Genomic DNA, 16,035 nt, shown 5'->3' with positions numbered 1-16,035 from the left:
CTTTGACTATTTATCTATTGAGGAATAACTTGATTTTATATGTGTATATTAATATCTGTTAATTATCTATGTTAGATACTAAATCTGAGAAAGTTATAGAAATTTTTTTCTCTAATTGGTTTCCTTTTTATTAGATACATTAATTTTGTACATAAATTAAGTTTCATGTAATCAACGTTATTGATTCTTATTTTTATATTTAATTGCTTTTATCCCTACCCATAGCTATGAGGGATATATGGTTTGCTTTTATTCTATTTTTTTATGACAAGATTTTTAATATTAAGGTCATGTAATCATTCTTAATTTATTGTGGATGGTGTAAGGTGTTAATCTAATTCTTTTTTTTTCCTGAGGCTGGGGTTAAGTGACTTGCCCAGGGTCACACAGCTAGGAAGTGTTAAGTATCTGAGACCAGATTTGAACTCGGGTCCTCCTGAATTCAGGGCTGGTGCTCTATCTACTCTAACACCTAGCTGTCCCGGATCTAATTCTAATTATTGCCAAACTGTTTTCCAGTTTTCCCAACTGTTTTTTTTTTTTTTTTAATTGACTAAGAAGTACTTTTCCAAGTAATTTGTTTTTTGGTCTATTGAATACTAGTTATTAAGTTTCATTATTTTTGATTTAGATTCATTTCTGATTCATTGTTTAGTCTGTTCCATTGACCTACTTCTCTATTTTAAAACCAATGCTAAGTCATTGAGAGAGAGAGAAAGAGAGAGAGAGGGAGAGAGAGAGAGAGAGACAGACAGACAGACAGACAGATAGATGTAGAATGTTGCATGGATATTAGTTTAACTTAACTGTTTTACTTTGTTATAAGAGACTTCACAGGAACTAAAAATAATCTCTAAATATTATCATGTATATATGTAATATATGTGTACATGTATGTAATATGTATCTGTATAAAGATATCAATAAAATTATTTTCTTAAACAATTATTGGGGAAACTCCAAATTTTCTGCTTTTGTAGAGTGAGTATAAACAAAACAAAACAAAACAGTCTAGCTTCTTACCAATACAGCTACTTGTGCTGTCCCAACATCTATTGCACAACACATTGAAGTTCACAACAGATTGAATAATGAACAAAAAAATTCCATTAAAAAATGACAGTAAGTGACATCTTCTGCCCCAGAACAGGACAAAAACATCATTATCACCTCATCTAATCCTTACAACCCAGAAGTAGGTGCTATTGTTATCTCTACTTTGCAATTTGAAGAATCTAGTTAGATGAAGATCAGAGTCACATAAGTATAACTTTTTGAGGTGGGATGAACTCAAATTGTTCTGTCTCTAGGCCTAACACTCCATCCACTGCACTTCTTAGCCGGTGGGAAGGGAGTTAGGACCTCACACTCAGTGAGTGCTCTATTGCCAGAAAAGATATTGGTAATCTGTAAAGGTTTATGATTTGGAGTCAGCAAGGTTAGAGGGTGACTCCAGAATAAGGACCTTGGAAGCTCTAGGTGATGATCAGTCCAGTAGGACATTGTGATGCTCAGATTGAGATTCTTAGTTTCATATAAAACCATCTTCTTCTTATTATTATTCAAGTTCAATATTTAACAAAATAAAACTTTAAAAGGATAGAAAATTAGTGGAAGGAGGTTCTCCTTCACTGCTTGGTAAGATTTCTTTTCTCTCCCACGTGTATATTTTAGGCAAACGTAGGATTTGTAGATCCTGCTGGTTTTTAAAAGAAAAGCAAGAGAAAGAGAAAACTTCTCCACCTCCTCATGAGACTGCTTAGTTCAGAATAAGGTAGATCTTGCCTTCTCACACTATTTCCACAAATCATGAGACTCTGATATTTCAGAAATGTCAAGATAGTTGAGCATTTGCAGCTTCATAGACCTGAATTACTTCAGCGCTTGGGAAAGTGGAGCATGCTGGGAGCTGGGAGTTTTTTATTAAAGGGTCACACACCCCACTTCCATCATATCCCTGGTGATCTGGATGTCTATCAGATGAGATTATTGAAACCCTTTGGGGCTGAGTAAAACAGAAAGCAGAAGATCCTACCATTGACACTTACTACTTATATTACTTTGGACAAAAAACAAACAAACAAAAAACCCACCCCAAACCTCCCTGGGTCTCAGTTTCTACTTTTCTGTCAAATTTTCATTTGCTGGATTGAGCAATGTATTGAGAGCTGTGGCCCCCTAGATATCTCTCTCTCTCTCTCTCTTTCTCTCTTTCTCTCTCTTTTTCTTTCTTTCCTTCTTTCTTTCTTTCTCTCTTTCTCTTTACAAATATATACATATATGTATACCCACATACATATATATACACATTAGTACACACACACATATATATACACACATACGTATATGTATGTATATATGTTTAACTTTTTTGATTGTAAAGTTCATGGTAATAAAGATGTAATTAAGTCATGTTTTCAAATAATGATATAAACAACACAAAGTCAACTGAAGAATAGCAGCCAGATAATTGAGACTTCCATTTTGAGATTTATAAACCTTTATTACCTCATTTGATTGTCATATCAATGCTCTAAAGTAGGTACTATTGTTATTCTTATTTTACAAATGAGAAAAACTGAGGTTTTAAGGGGTTAAAGGACTTGCCTGAAGTCACACAAGTAAAAGATCCAGGTCTTCCTCTATTCCCTTCCCATCTCTAGCCCTTGTACCATACTTCTAGCAACTGAGGTGAAAACTCCAGCGTGCGCACACGTGTGTGTGTGTGTGTGTGTGTGTGTGTGTGTGTGTGTGTGTCCATGAACTGGATAATTATTCTTACTTACTATTTCTGTATGCTTATAAAAAGCCACCAACCTTTAAGGGAAAAATAACTGCCAAAAATTATCTATATTCTACACGAAAGTGTGGCTTATTTATTTCAAAAATAAGGATCATTTCCTACTAAGTAAGGCAGGGATTCCAGAATAATTTTGCTTTTTGTGGAATATAATATATATATATTGATGCAAGTATCAAGTAGCAAACATGGATAAAAAGTCTAGGGAGTGATTCTCCTTCAGTGTTCTTAGAGCAGGAAACTGACTCAGATTGGATGGAAATAGTTAGAACTCTGTGGAACAATGAATGTGATAAGAGCTTCATCCAGTCTCTGCATTTGATCTGTAAATGTCAGCACGCTTCTAGGCATATCCAGAAGAATAGAATTGTTCTGATGTTTTGTTTTTGGTCTGAGATTGAAGCCTGAGCGTCTTGGGACCAGTGACTCTAGATGACCTTCCCGTGCCATGGATGGAGCTACATTTCAGCCCCCAGAGGGTACAGTCTACAAAACCTTCTGCCTCACAAGAGCAGGTGCAAGGAAACCAGAAGAAATCTTCCTTGCTTCGTAGACCAGGACTTATTCTGTGCCAGGAATTAGGTTTCACAAGCCCTTAAAAGAAATGGAGAAAGCATGTTATTAAGAGAATCCAGACACAACAATTTATTTTTAAAATTCATACCTGTAACCAATAAAGCTGAATATTTATAGTTTACAGTATAAGCTGTATGTTTATTTTTCCAGAAACATTTAAGTAAATCTGACTTGAAAAGAAAACAAAATAAAGCAAACAAATAAACAAAAAAGAAACAAAACAAAACAAACCAACTTACCATCTATTAATAGGGTAATGACTCATTAGACAAAGTTTATTTTAATATGGCCATGGGGAAAGAAGGAGGAGGTGAACCTTCCTGCCAAATTATGTTTTGAGTTTGTAGCTTGGGAATAAAAGGCATCCCTTCAAAACATTCAGATGCTCTTTAAAGATCTCTACTAGTCCCTCACCTTCCCACCCCAGGCATCCTTCCTATTAAACCTTCCAATTTGACACACACCTGCAAAGCCTCCCCTAGACCCCCACCCCCTGATGTCTATGAGAGCCCCATGTGCACAACAATGGCATTATGTAGCCCTTAATCATCTGGGAACACCTACTTTTGTCCTCTTAAGGCTTTCTGGCCATCTCAATAGAAGTCTTTTTCTTTATAAACCAGTGCAAACTGAAAATAATTTATCCAGTCTCAAAGAAACACTTTTAAAAAGCCTACCAATTTCATTACAACATACACCTCCTCACTTTAGATTCTGGCTATCCATATAACATTTATCTGATCAGCTAATTATATATATATATATATATATATATATATATATATATATATATATAAATGGTTCCTATGCCATTAATCTTTGATTTTAAAAAACAAAAACAAAACATCTTCAGGACTTGCAATTTTTCTTTCCTGTCAGCTTATTGGTTGAGACTCAGTTATATTCTTTAATATGTTTATATTTGATGTTTCTTGTGAATATAATTTACATTATTACATTTAAAATGCTATATTCTCTGTGATCTTTGCAAAAACAAACGAAAAAAAAACTTTCCTAATGTGGAAAAAATAGAATTGAAAAAATAGAATGTGCATATGTGGACACATTTTGAACTATCAATTAACAAATATTTATTAAATGTTGCTAGTTGTATCAGGAACTATGAGAAATTCCAAAGAAGGATATGGCCTTATAATAGTACTCTCAAAATGGTAGGTATGTATTTACTGAGTGTTTGATAATAATAAAATAGAACAACACCACTATCAAAATAACTATTGTTTATGTATCACTTTAAAATCTCATTTGAACCTCTTAACTATTTCCATATCAATATGATGAGATTCACAGATTTAGAGCAAGGAGAAACCTTATAGGCCATTGATTCCAACTTTCTCATATTGATAGAAGAGGAAATTAAGACAAAGAAACATAAAATGTTTGCTGAGGATCACACAGCTAATAAATGTCTTAAGATGAATTCGAATCCCTGTCTAGTGTCCTTTTCCACCAATATTCTAAAATATTCCATAAAATGGTCATAGATGAGGAGTTTGGAAGTCCAAACATCTCATTTTCTAGATAAGAAAACTGGTCCAAGAGAGTTTGGTGATTTGCCCAAGAAGACACAGAAGTTAGAGAACAGATCTTCTAATTCCAGGGCTAATGTTTCTTCTTCTACGTCATATTGGATCTCTTTTATTGATTCAATTTAACAAAAAGTTAAGTTCCTACTATTCATGAAATATTGTTTAATCTTCAAGAGTTAGGGAAATTTTTACTTTGACTCAGATTCATCACATCATCAAATTAATACTAACTCATATTTTCAAAGTACAGCAAACCTGTCAAGTACACCTATGTTAACACCATTTTATTGATGAGAAAAATGAAACTCAGAGAGGATGAGTTATTTAGACAGGCAGGGTCACAGTTAATTTTAGAGTCAACGTTCAAATAGAAGACTAATTGATTCTAAAATAAGATTCTTCCATTAGAGGAGCCTCATAGCTTGCACTAATGTGCAAGCCAATGCTTCTTGAACATCTGGATTGGGAATGCAGATGGGATTCATAAATCCATCATGGTACAATAGAAAGTACATTGGATTTGGAATCAGAGGATCTGAGTTGCTTCTATCACTTATTACCTGTGTAACCTTGGACAAGTCAATTAAACTTTCTCTGAGTCTCAGTTTCCTCATCTGTAAAATGAAGGAGTTAGACTAAAAAACACCTTCCTTTATGTAATTTAAAATCTATGAGATGCTGATTCTACCTTCTTTTTTGTATTTATTCAAGGTTTTTAAATTATCTCCTTGGAGGAAGTTTTTTATCTTTTCTTCTTCTTCTTCTTCTTCTTCTTCTTCTTCTTCTTCTTCTTCTTCTTCTTCTTCTTCTTCTTCTTCTTCTTCTTCTTCTTCTTCTTCTTCTTCTTCTTCTTCTTCTTCTTCTTCTTCTTCTTCTTCTTCTTCTTCTTCTTCTTCTTCTTCTTCTTCTTCTTCTTCTTCTTCTTCTTCTTCTTTCTTCTTCTTCTTCTTCTTTTTTTTTTAGTACCCATCAGAAATAATGATCTCCTTTCTAGTTTTATGTTCTCTTTTTCATGCAACATCAGAGCTAAAGTTCCCGTGAAGAGTCTACTGATTTTTTTTTTTTTTTCTTCAGGCCAATAAGCCTGTGAGGAATCAACTGAGGCTGAAAGTACTACTCATTTAAGCATGACCTTGGGGATAGAATTTATCTTTTTATGTGCTTATGCCTTATCTCCCCAAGGGCAAGGACAGATGGTGTGTTAGTCATCTTTCTATCTGCTATAGGGCTTATTGAGCACAGGATCTTGACCACACAAGATCTCCATAATATTGCTTGTAAATCATTTATTTATAACAGAATTTATTTATAACAGAATTCTATTTATAATAGAATGCTGAACAGGGAGTTTCAAATCTCACTTTCACCTTTCACTAGATATATAACCTGGATTAGTCTCCTCTGCAGGGTGACACTTTAATCATTACCATGTTTAATCTTATTATTCTGAATTTTAGAGAAACACTGAGGAATATTTGGATTTTTTTCAAGAACACAATTACAATTTTCTTTTTAGTTAATTAATTAATTAGCTCCAGTCCCCTTTTAATGGTACAGTAGATCTGTACACTGTATCTGTAGTCAGGAAGACCCAAATTCAAATTTGCTATCAGGTACTATTTGTGATGCAGGGAGCATTGCTTAACCTCAGTTTTCTCATTTGTAATGTGGTGATAATGATTGCACCTACCTCCCAGAGTGTTTGTGAGGACAAAAGTAAACAGTATTATTAAAGCTCTTTATAAACTTTAAAAGTGCTATATAGATGTTAGTTATTTTTAACAATAGCTTTAGTACTGATAATATTGTAACATATAGTATAATATATAGTAACTAGTAATTTCTAATTTCTCTATATAGGATTACATTTAATTTAGGACTAAATAAATATTTAATTTGCTAGATATATGCTTTATTAATATAAATCAATATAAAAACATAGATCATTATGTATAGTATTTTGAATCTGAGAAAATCATAGCTAAATTCACCTCAAATCTTCACTTTAACAATAGTTAATTTCATTTTCACTTATGGAAACAATCTTTCACAATTTGGTTTTTTAAATTTTTTATTTACTTTTATTTTTTGAATTCAATTTATTTTTATTTTCAGTTCCAATTTTATCCCTTCTTGTTTCCCCTTCCTTGCCCATTGAAAAAACAAGAAAAATAAAACTCATTGCAAATATCGATAAACATGCAAAACAGAAATTCACATTTCACTTTTTTTCCCAAAGAGAAAAACAACAACAACAAAAAAAGTTTGAATCTGAATTCTTAGTCCACTAGCTCTTTATTTAGAGATGGTTCTTTGGGATTGTGAATGATCATCTTGTGGGTTAGAGTTGCTAAATCTTTCAAAATTGTCTTTACAATATTGTTCTGCTTCTGCTCACTTCTCTTTGTTCCAGTTCATAGAAATCTTCTCAGGTTTTTCTGAAACTATTTTCTTCATCATTTCTTACAAGAAAAAAGTATTTTATCACATTCATATATCATGACTTATTTAGTTATTCCTTAATGGGCAACCCTATAAGCAGCCCCTTCAGTTTCCAATCTTTGTTGCCATAAATATTTTTGTACACATAGACCCTTTCCCTCTTCTTTTGATCTCTTTGAAGTTTAGACTTGGTAGTCATATCTTTGGATTAAAGATTTTAATAGCTTTTGGAGCATAGTTTTTCATTGCTTTCTAAAATGGTTGGACTACCATTTTCCCACATTTGCTCAAGCATTTATCATTTTTTTTTTACTTTTCTTTTTTCTTTTTGGGAAACTCAGCCTATCTCATGGTTTTGTGATGGTACCTCATGATTATTTTAATTTTCATTGCCCTGGTTATTAGTGATGTAGAGCATTTTCCCACATAGTTAATGATAATTTGAATTTCTTTTCTTTGAAAATTGCTTATTTGTGTTCTTGGACTTTTTATCAATTGGGGAATGACTCCTCTTCTTGTAAGTTTGGCTAATTTCCTAATATATTTTAGAAATGAGAACTCTATCAGAAAAATCTGCTGCAAATGTTTTTATCCAGTTTTCTTTTTCTTTTTTAATTTTAGCTGCATTAATTTTGTTCATGTAAAAAAGTTTTAATTTCATGTAATCAAAATTGTCCATTTTATTGACTGTGAATTTCTCTGTCTCTTTTTTTGATCACGAACTCTTCCCAAAGCCATGGATTTGACAGGATTTTTCCCCATGCTTCACTAATTTGTTTCTAATTTCATTCCTTTTTCCTAAATCACATACTCATTTTGAGCTTATCTTGGTTCACAATGTGAGATGCTGGTCTGTGGTTCATTTTTGCCATACTAAGATTTTCCAATAGTTATTGTCAAATAGTGAGTTTTTGCTGTAACAGCTGAGCTCTTTAGGCTTATCAAATTCTACATTTTATTAATTTGCTTTCATGTATTATGAAGTATGTTCCATTATTCAATTTCTTTATTTCTTTTTGTTATTATAGCTTTGTAATGTAGTTTGGGATATGCCCCCCTTCCTTCCCATTTTCTTCACTGATTTCTTTAATATTCTTAACCTTTTGTTTCTCCAAATAATTTGTTTATGATTTTTTTCTAGCTCTATGAAATAATTCCTTTGCAGTTTGATTGTTTTGAGATGGAATAGGTGAATTGATTTACATAGTATTGTCATTTTTATTATATTAGTTCAGCCTACTCATTAGCGATTAATATTTTTCCAATTATTTAGATTTGTATGTTTGTATAAGGAATGCTTTATAATTGTGTTCATATAGTACCTCTTTGTCTTGGAAGATATAATCTCAAGAGTTTTATACTTTATGTAATTCTTTTTAAATGCATTTTTTCTGTATCTTCCTGCTGAGTTTTGTTGATATATGCAGGAATATTAATGATTTGTTTATTTTCTAACCTGCCACTTTGTTGAAATTTTTAGTTATTTCAATTATTTTTAGTTGACTCTAGGCTTCTCTAAATAAAGCATCATATCATCTATAAAGAGTGTTTATGCTTATTTCTTTAATATATTTTTGTTGTCTCATTGCTATAACTAGCATTTATATTACAATATTAAATAGCAATGATCATAATGGACATTTTTATTTCATTCCTGATCTTATTGAAAAGGCTTCTAGCTTATTCCCATGACAGATAATCCTTGCTCTTAGTTTTAGATACATACTACTTAACATTTTAAAGACAACTTTGTTTATTCCTGTGCTTTCTAGTTTTGTTTTGTTTTTTTATAACAGTAATGAGTGTTGTATTTTGTTAAGATTATTTAAGCATTCTATTCTTTTCTGTTCTGGTAGTCTGGACAATTTATATTTTTGTAAATATTCAATCATTCAATTTCTGTCACCTCAAACTACTAGCAGTATCTGCCTTTTCTGAAACATTCATTTTGTCTCATAAAGATTTGGTGACAGTGTTGGAGAGCCAAGTTACATATGGAAAGTGCTTTGGAAAACAAAAAACTTGGAAGATAATGGAGCAAAAGTACATCATCACCTCCATTTTATATAAATGACCAAAAATTTCAAAACAAATGTAACAATGACAAAAAGAAGAAAACTAAAAGACCATACCACAATGTAATTCTTATTAGGGGAAAAACAAACCCAAACCCCAAACTGAAGATTCAGTTTTTCAGCATGTCAATTCTGATGCTTTTATACCCAGTGGTAAGGGTGACAATGTGTTCCTTCAGGACATTTTTGTTTTAAATGTTGGCTTTTGGAGTTAATTCCAGAGAAGGACTTTATGCCCCTGAACTAGTTGAAGTACTGTGAATCAGATTAATTCTGAAGCTTGAGGGTGAAGGAAAGGAGTTGGGAGACAGAGTAGTCTAGCAGATAGAGCACTAGACAAAGAATCAAAACGATTTTGGTTTAATCCTATCTTAGATATTTTCTAACTTGGTGATCCTGTATAAATTGCTTAACCTTTCTGAGCCTAATTTCTTCATCTATAGAATGATGGAGTTGAACTTGATGATCTTTAAGTTCCCTACCATCTTTAAATTTATCATCCTATGAGCTGGCTATAGAGAAGTGTGGAATCTGTGGGAGAAAAGAATGGAGAAAGGAAGGGCTCCAAAGTAGTGAGATTGGGGATAGCTATGTGTATTAACAATGCATAGGAAGAAATAGGCAGGCAGCAAGAGAAATAGAAAGAAGAAGTAGAGTTTGTGATCATCAGGATGTAATAGTTAGGGGATCTCATTGATCAATTACATCCTAAAAAAAAAAGAAATACCCACTATAAGATACTTGACAAGAATTCATGCAACCTCTGCCTGACGACATTCAGTAAAGAGGGAATACATTGCCTCTGGAAGCAGACCATTCCACTTTTAGAGGCCTCTAATTATTAGGAATTTTTTCCTGACATTTAGCTTAAATTTACCCTTTGGCAGCTTCCATCCACTACTCCTGACTCTGCCCTTTGGGGCCAAACAGAATAATTCTAATCCCTTTCCCATATGGCAGCTCTTCAAATTCTTGAAGATAACAATTATATCCCTCTTGAGTCTTCTCTTCTTCAGGCTAAATTTGTCCAGTTCTCAACCTTCTCTCAAACCCCTCACAATCAGCCTTTTTTGTCTCCTCCAGGGTCAGCCTAGACACTGAGGAAAATTAATTGCTGACAACAGGTTAGTTTGCAGAAGAGTGCAGTGGCAAAGGTGGAAAATAGGTCCAACTAAAGCATCTCTTCCTATTATCCCAACGGGTTATCCTTATCTCTTAAGACCCAAGAAAACAAAGAATTTTAGGCAAGTATTTAGGATGGATTTGGGGGGAGAAGAAGGATGAATAGCAATGCTTGATCTACTAAAGATAAAGACTCATGATTTTTTTAAAAAATCAATTTACAGCAAAACATATTAAAATCATAGAAAAATTATGAAAATGACTGATAATGACAAATAATAGATGATTGAGCAGAAATAAATAACAATCAATTTGAAACAAAGAAAATGGAATCAAATGGAAGATGATGGAATAATAATAATTCCTCCCCTTTCCCCCATGACAATGGAATGGCTCTAAGAACTTCTAAATTGGTACAGAAATTTAGTTAAAGAATTAAATAGAAATGCTTAAGAAACAAGGAGAAAAAGTAGAGTTCTTAAGGAAGAAATGAATATATTGATAAGAAACTAGAAATTTAGAACAGAAGATAAACTTTCCAGATGGGTAGATTTTTCAGAAAAAGATAATTGTGGCATTGGAAAACAAAAATGCAAATTCAGAAGAAAAATCAACTGAATGAAATCAAAAGATGACAAGATTACAAGAACACATCTGAGTTCTGCAAAAATGAGAATGCTGAATTGACAATAATATGGAAAGTGACAATCTAAGGATTATAGATTTTTCCAAAAAATCATGAAAAGGATAAATATGAATAACATATGTAAGTAAATCACATCTGAAAATTGCATAGTTATATGACAGAGAAAGAGAGAGAAGAAAGAGAGAGAAGAGAGAGGATAGAGAAAGAGAGAGAGAGAGAGAGAGAGAGAGAGAGAGAGAGAGAGAGAGAGAGAGAGAGAGAGAGAAGAGAGAGGAGAGAGAAAGAGAGAGAGAGAGAGAGAGAGAGAGAGAGAGAGAGAGAGAGAGAGAGAGAGAGAGAGAGAGAGAGAGAGAAGAGAGAGGAGAGAGAAAGAGAGAGAGAGAGAGAGAGAGAGAGAGAGAGAGAGAGAGAGAGAGAGAGAGAGAGATTGTAAAGCTGAACTCTGAAATTAAAAAGCCAGTGATAGTCCTGAAAAGGAAGAGATAGTGAGATAGTGATATGTATTTCCCTTCTCATGACTGAAAAGGAGGCAAGGGTGTGTGTGGAGTATAAGGGCAAAATGTTTAATACATTGTTGATTACTACATATAGATATAAATATAGATTTAGATATAGATATATAAAACTTTTGTTAAATTATTTTTCCTTGTTATGAAAGTTGGTTCAATATGGATGGTGTATGTTCTATATCCAGAAATAGTTGTGATTCAAAGATAAAAACAATATGTACCTGAGCATGTGAATATATATTTAATGGAAGAAACACAAACTCTAAATGTAAATAGATTAAATCCTAAGGCTCTACTATTATATAGAGGCAGCATGATTTAGATATCAGATAAGTAGATAGATAGATAGATAGATAGATAGATAGATAGATAGATAGATAGAAAGATAGATAGATAGATAGATAGATAGATAGATAGATAGATAGATAAAGATGCAGCTGGAATGTCAGAAAGGACCAAACTAAAATTGTACTTATTTACTAGCTATGTGAACTTGAATAAGTCACTTAAAATTCTTTCATCTTGTTTCTTCCCTTGTAAAACTTGGACAATACTAACTTCTGGCTTTCAGGTTCATGAGGTGAAAAGGAGATAATATATATATATATATATATATATATATATATATATATATATATATATATATAAAGCACTCTTTAAATCTTGTGTCAACTGCTACTTGGTGACAAGTCTCTCTACTTTTTCCTTGGTGAAGGGTATAGGAGAAAGATAAGATAGGTTGATGCATATGTCAGGTGCTATTGCACCAGATGAAATACTAGTAGGAAGAGATTCTTTTTCCAAAATGTTGTAGGTCAAAGATCCAAAGAAGAAAAACATAACCAATGGGAAAAGAAATGGGTTCAGGTCTTAATGTCATGGTATTAACTAGAATGATAAAGATTCATTTCTGGCAAGAAGATAACTGTGCTAAACAAAAAAGATTTCTGGGTATAAGACTGTGTTGCAGTAAAAGTGACAAAGTTGAAGGTATCAAATAGAATTAATGTAAGCTACAGAACCAATCTTACAATGCAAAGAACCAAGAGATTCTCATTTAGTGATACAAGTTTTCTATCTTAGAAAATTGGTACTTTCATTTGGTACTTTCATTTGAGTATGTGTGTGTGGAGGGGTAGGAATTCTTTTAAATTACCTAGCAAAAAGAGAGAGTTAAATGTTTATCATCTTGCTGAGAGCTAGTACTATCATTATTTCAAGTTGTGTTTCCATCAAATGTGCATAAATGATCTGTATTTAACATTTATTTTGTCCATTGGAATTACCTGTCTCATGCCTGACTCATACTGTACCTTTTATATGGGGTGATCCTTTTGGGGACATTCTGGACATGAACCACACTTGAATCTTTTGTAATTTTCCCTTGGAAATTGGGTTGGGGACATAATGAGCCAAGGAGTATGAGAAAAGTAGTCTGACCCTCTTTAAGGTGTTCAAATTCTCCATAGGGCTGACTAGTCTAGAGTGAATACATGGATCCAGTCAGATCTTCTGTTTAGTGGAAAGTGGGTAGATTCAGTGGTCCAATGCACTGGGCCAAACAACAGGTCCTTATTATCAGAGTCTTAATGATCAATAAACCTCTAAATTTAGACTACATTACAGGTCAGTTTAAGGTACCAGATCTGGCAGGTGACTTATAATTATGTATTTATTATTCTGTTTCATAATAACTTCTGTTTAAGGGCAATAAATAATATGTGGGGGAATAATTTAAGAAGTGATTACAAAGTAAATGTTTGATCTGTATTATGAGAATTTAGTCAGAGGTTTCTTGGAAGTGGTTCAAATATTTTCAAAATAATCCTGCAAGCTCACTCTTCTGTAATGCTTTTTGGTTAACAAAGTACTTTTAGTCAAAACTCCCCTTCATATCATACCCATTTTATAGATATAAAACTGGAAAATCAGAGGGATGAAATGACTTAGAAATATAGCAATATATTGTAGATTCTAGTGGTTTGTAACCCTCTCTTTTCAGTCTTAACAAAGATTTGTGTGGGGAGGAGGTTAGGAATTTTATGTCATCTGTCAGGAGTGTATGATGTTGTATAATTGACACACTTTATTTAAATATCATCTGGATTACTAGCATTCACTCCCTTGCTTTTTTGAGGCTAGGCAATCAACAAACCAATACACTGACTCCTTAATTGGTAGTTTTTGCCAAAGTCTTCTGTGTCAATATTCACACTTTAATGATCTGAAAGTCTATTTGACCTGGCTTCAACACACTCTTGCATGTGCTTCCCTTTCTTAGTCACAAACAGGATAATATTTTCTCTCTAGTTGAGAGGAGAGGAAGTCCTAAGTCCATAGGACTTCTTTCCTTAATTTTCAGTCTCCAATACACTCTTGTTCTCCTTCTAAGGGAGAATCTTAGTTCTGTTGCTCTTCTTCCCCTCAATTTCACACCTAAATAAACGCCTGACTTGGACCTATTAGGCAGTCAGTTTGGTCTGACCAAAGTTGACCAAAAATAGAATTTTCTTGAGTTAAACAGACCCTCACCAACACTCCAAAGAATTAATTTAGTTCAACTTTCCTTTGGACCTTATTTAGATTTGAATGAAGGTATACACATGTTTAGAAAATATGCAGATTACAGGAAACTGTAATCTGTTGGATAATAGAATAGGAAGCCAAAAAAAAAATCTTGACATTTCCAAATGATGATGCTAAAGTAGATTTACTTATTTATTTTTGCTTCCAATCTACAGGTCAGGGATCAGGCTGCTGATGAATTAAGAAGTTTGTTAGTAGTTTCATATGTGTGTGTGTGTGTGTGTGTGTGTGTGTGTGTGTGTGTGTGTTATTGTTGTTGTTATTGTTGTTGTTGTTGTAGTACTCTTCAAAGCTCCATAAGGCAGAGAGAGACCACCAGTATCATTTTTGATTCACTCAGCTTCAGGACTTAGCCTAAAGTTGTCTAGAATGGAGGATGAGTCAGTTTTCACTTTTACTCCTTAGATTTATCTAGCCCCAGACTTCTATCCCAGGGCTTCTTAAACTTTTTCACTTGTGACCCCTTTTTGCTGGAGAAATTTTTATGTGACTTTAGGTATGTAAATATATAAAATAAGTATACAAATGAAAAATGTTCTGATACACCACATTCAGTTAAAAGACCCCACATAAGGTTGTGATCTTAAGCTTAAGGAGCTGAGCTCTAGGACATGCTTCATCCTTCCAGATACACATAAGAACACCAAGATACTAGGGCTTAGCTATCAAAGGTATCTTGCCAGTTGACTTGCTGCCAGTTGCTACCTCTCTCTTTTCTCCTAATCTTATGTTTCACTTCTTGCTCAAATAATAATAGAATCAACATTTGTACTGGAAAGGGAGTGACATTTTATTACTACTCTTTTATTCTTTTATCTATGTTTTTAACTTCTAACAGATTGTAAGCTCTTTGAGAACAGGGACTATCTCGTTCTTATATTTATATTCCCAATTTGCCTTGTACAGGGTCTGGTAAATAGTAAACGCTTAATAAATGTTTATAAATTGATTAAAGGTTATTTGAAAATGAGGAATCAGAGTCATGGAGAGAAAAGTAAATTCTTTAGGATCACATAAATTGTAAATGAACTGGAATTCAATCCCAAATCTTCTGACTTCAAATTTATTACTCAGATACAATAATATGAATAATTGATTTAGAGCTGACAGGAACCTGAGAAGTTATCAACTTCAATTCTTATATTCTTCCATTCCTTTTTTTTTGTTATAGCTTTTTATTGACAAAAAATGTGCACGGGTAATTTTTCAACATTGACCCTTGCAAAAATTTCTGTTCCAAATTTTCCCCTCCTTCCTTCCACCCCCTCCCCTAGATGGCAGGTAGTCCCGTACATGTTAAATATGTTTAAGTATATGTTAAATACAATATATGTGTACATATTTATATAGTTGTCTTGCTGCACAAGAAAAATCAGATTTAGAAAGAAGGTAAAATAACCTGAGAAGAAAAACAAAAGTTTAAGCAAACAATAACAGAAAGAGTGTAATTGCTATGTTGTGGTCCACACTCATTTCCCAGTGTTCTTTCTCTGGGTGTAGCTGGTTCTGTTCATTACTGATCAATTGGAACTGATTTGGATCCTCTCATTGTTGAAGAGAGCCATGTCCATCAGAATTGATCATCATATGGTATTGTTGAAGTACATAATGATCTCCTGGTTCTGCTCATTTCACTTGCATCAGTTCATGTAAGTCTCTCCAACCCTCTCTGTATTCATTCTGCTGATAATTTCTTATAGAACAATAATATTCCATAACATTCTCCAAT

Source organism: Sminthopsis crassicaudata, chromosome 2, assembly GCF_048593235.1.
Source record: "Sminthopsis crassicaudata isolate SCR6 chromosome 2, ASM4859323v1, whole genome shotgun sequence".
NCBI classification, from domain to species: domain Eukaryota; kingdom Metazoa; phylum Chordata; class Mammalia; order Dasyuromorphia; family Dasyuridae; genus Sminthopsis; species Sminthopsis crassicaudata.
This window is presented reverse-complemented; position numbering follows the sequence as displayed.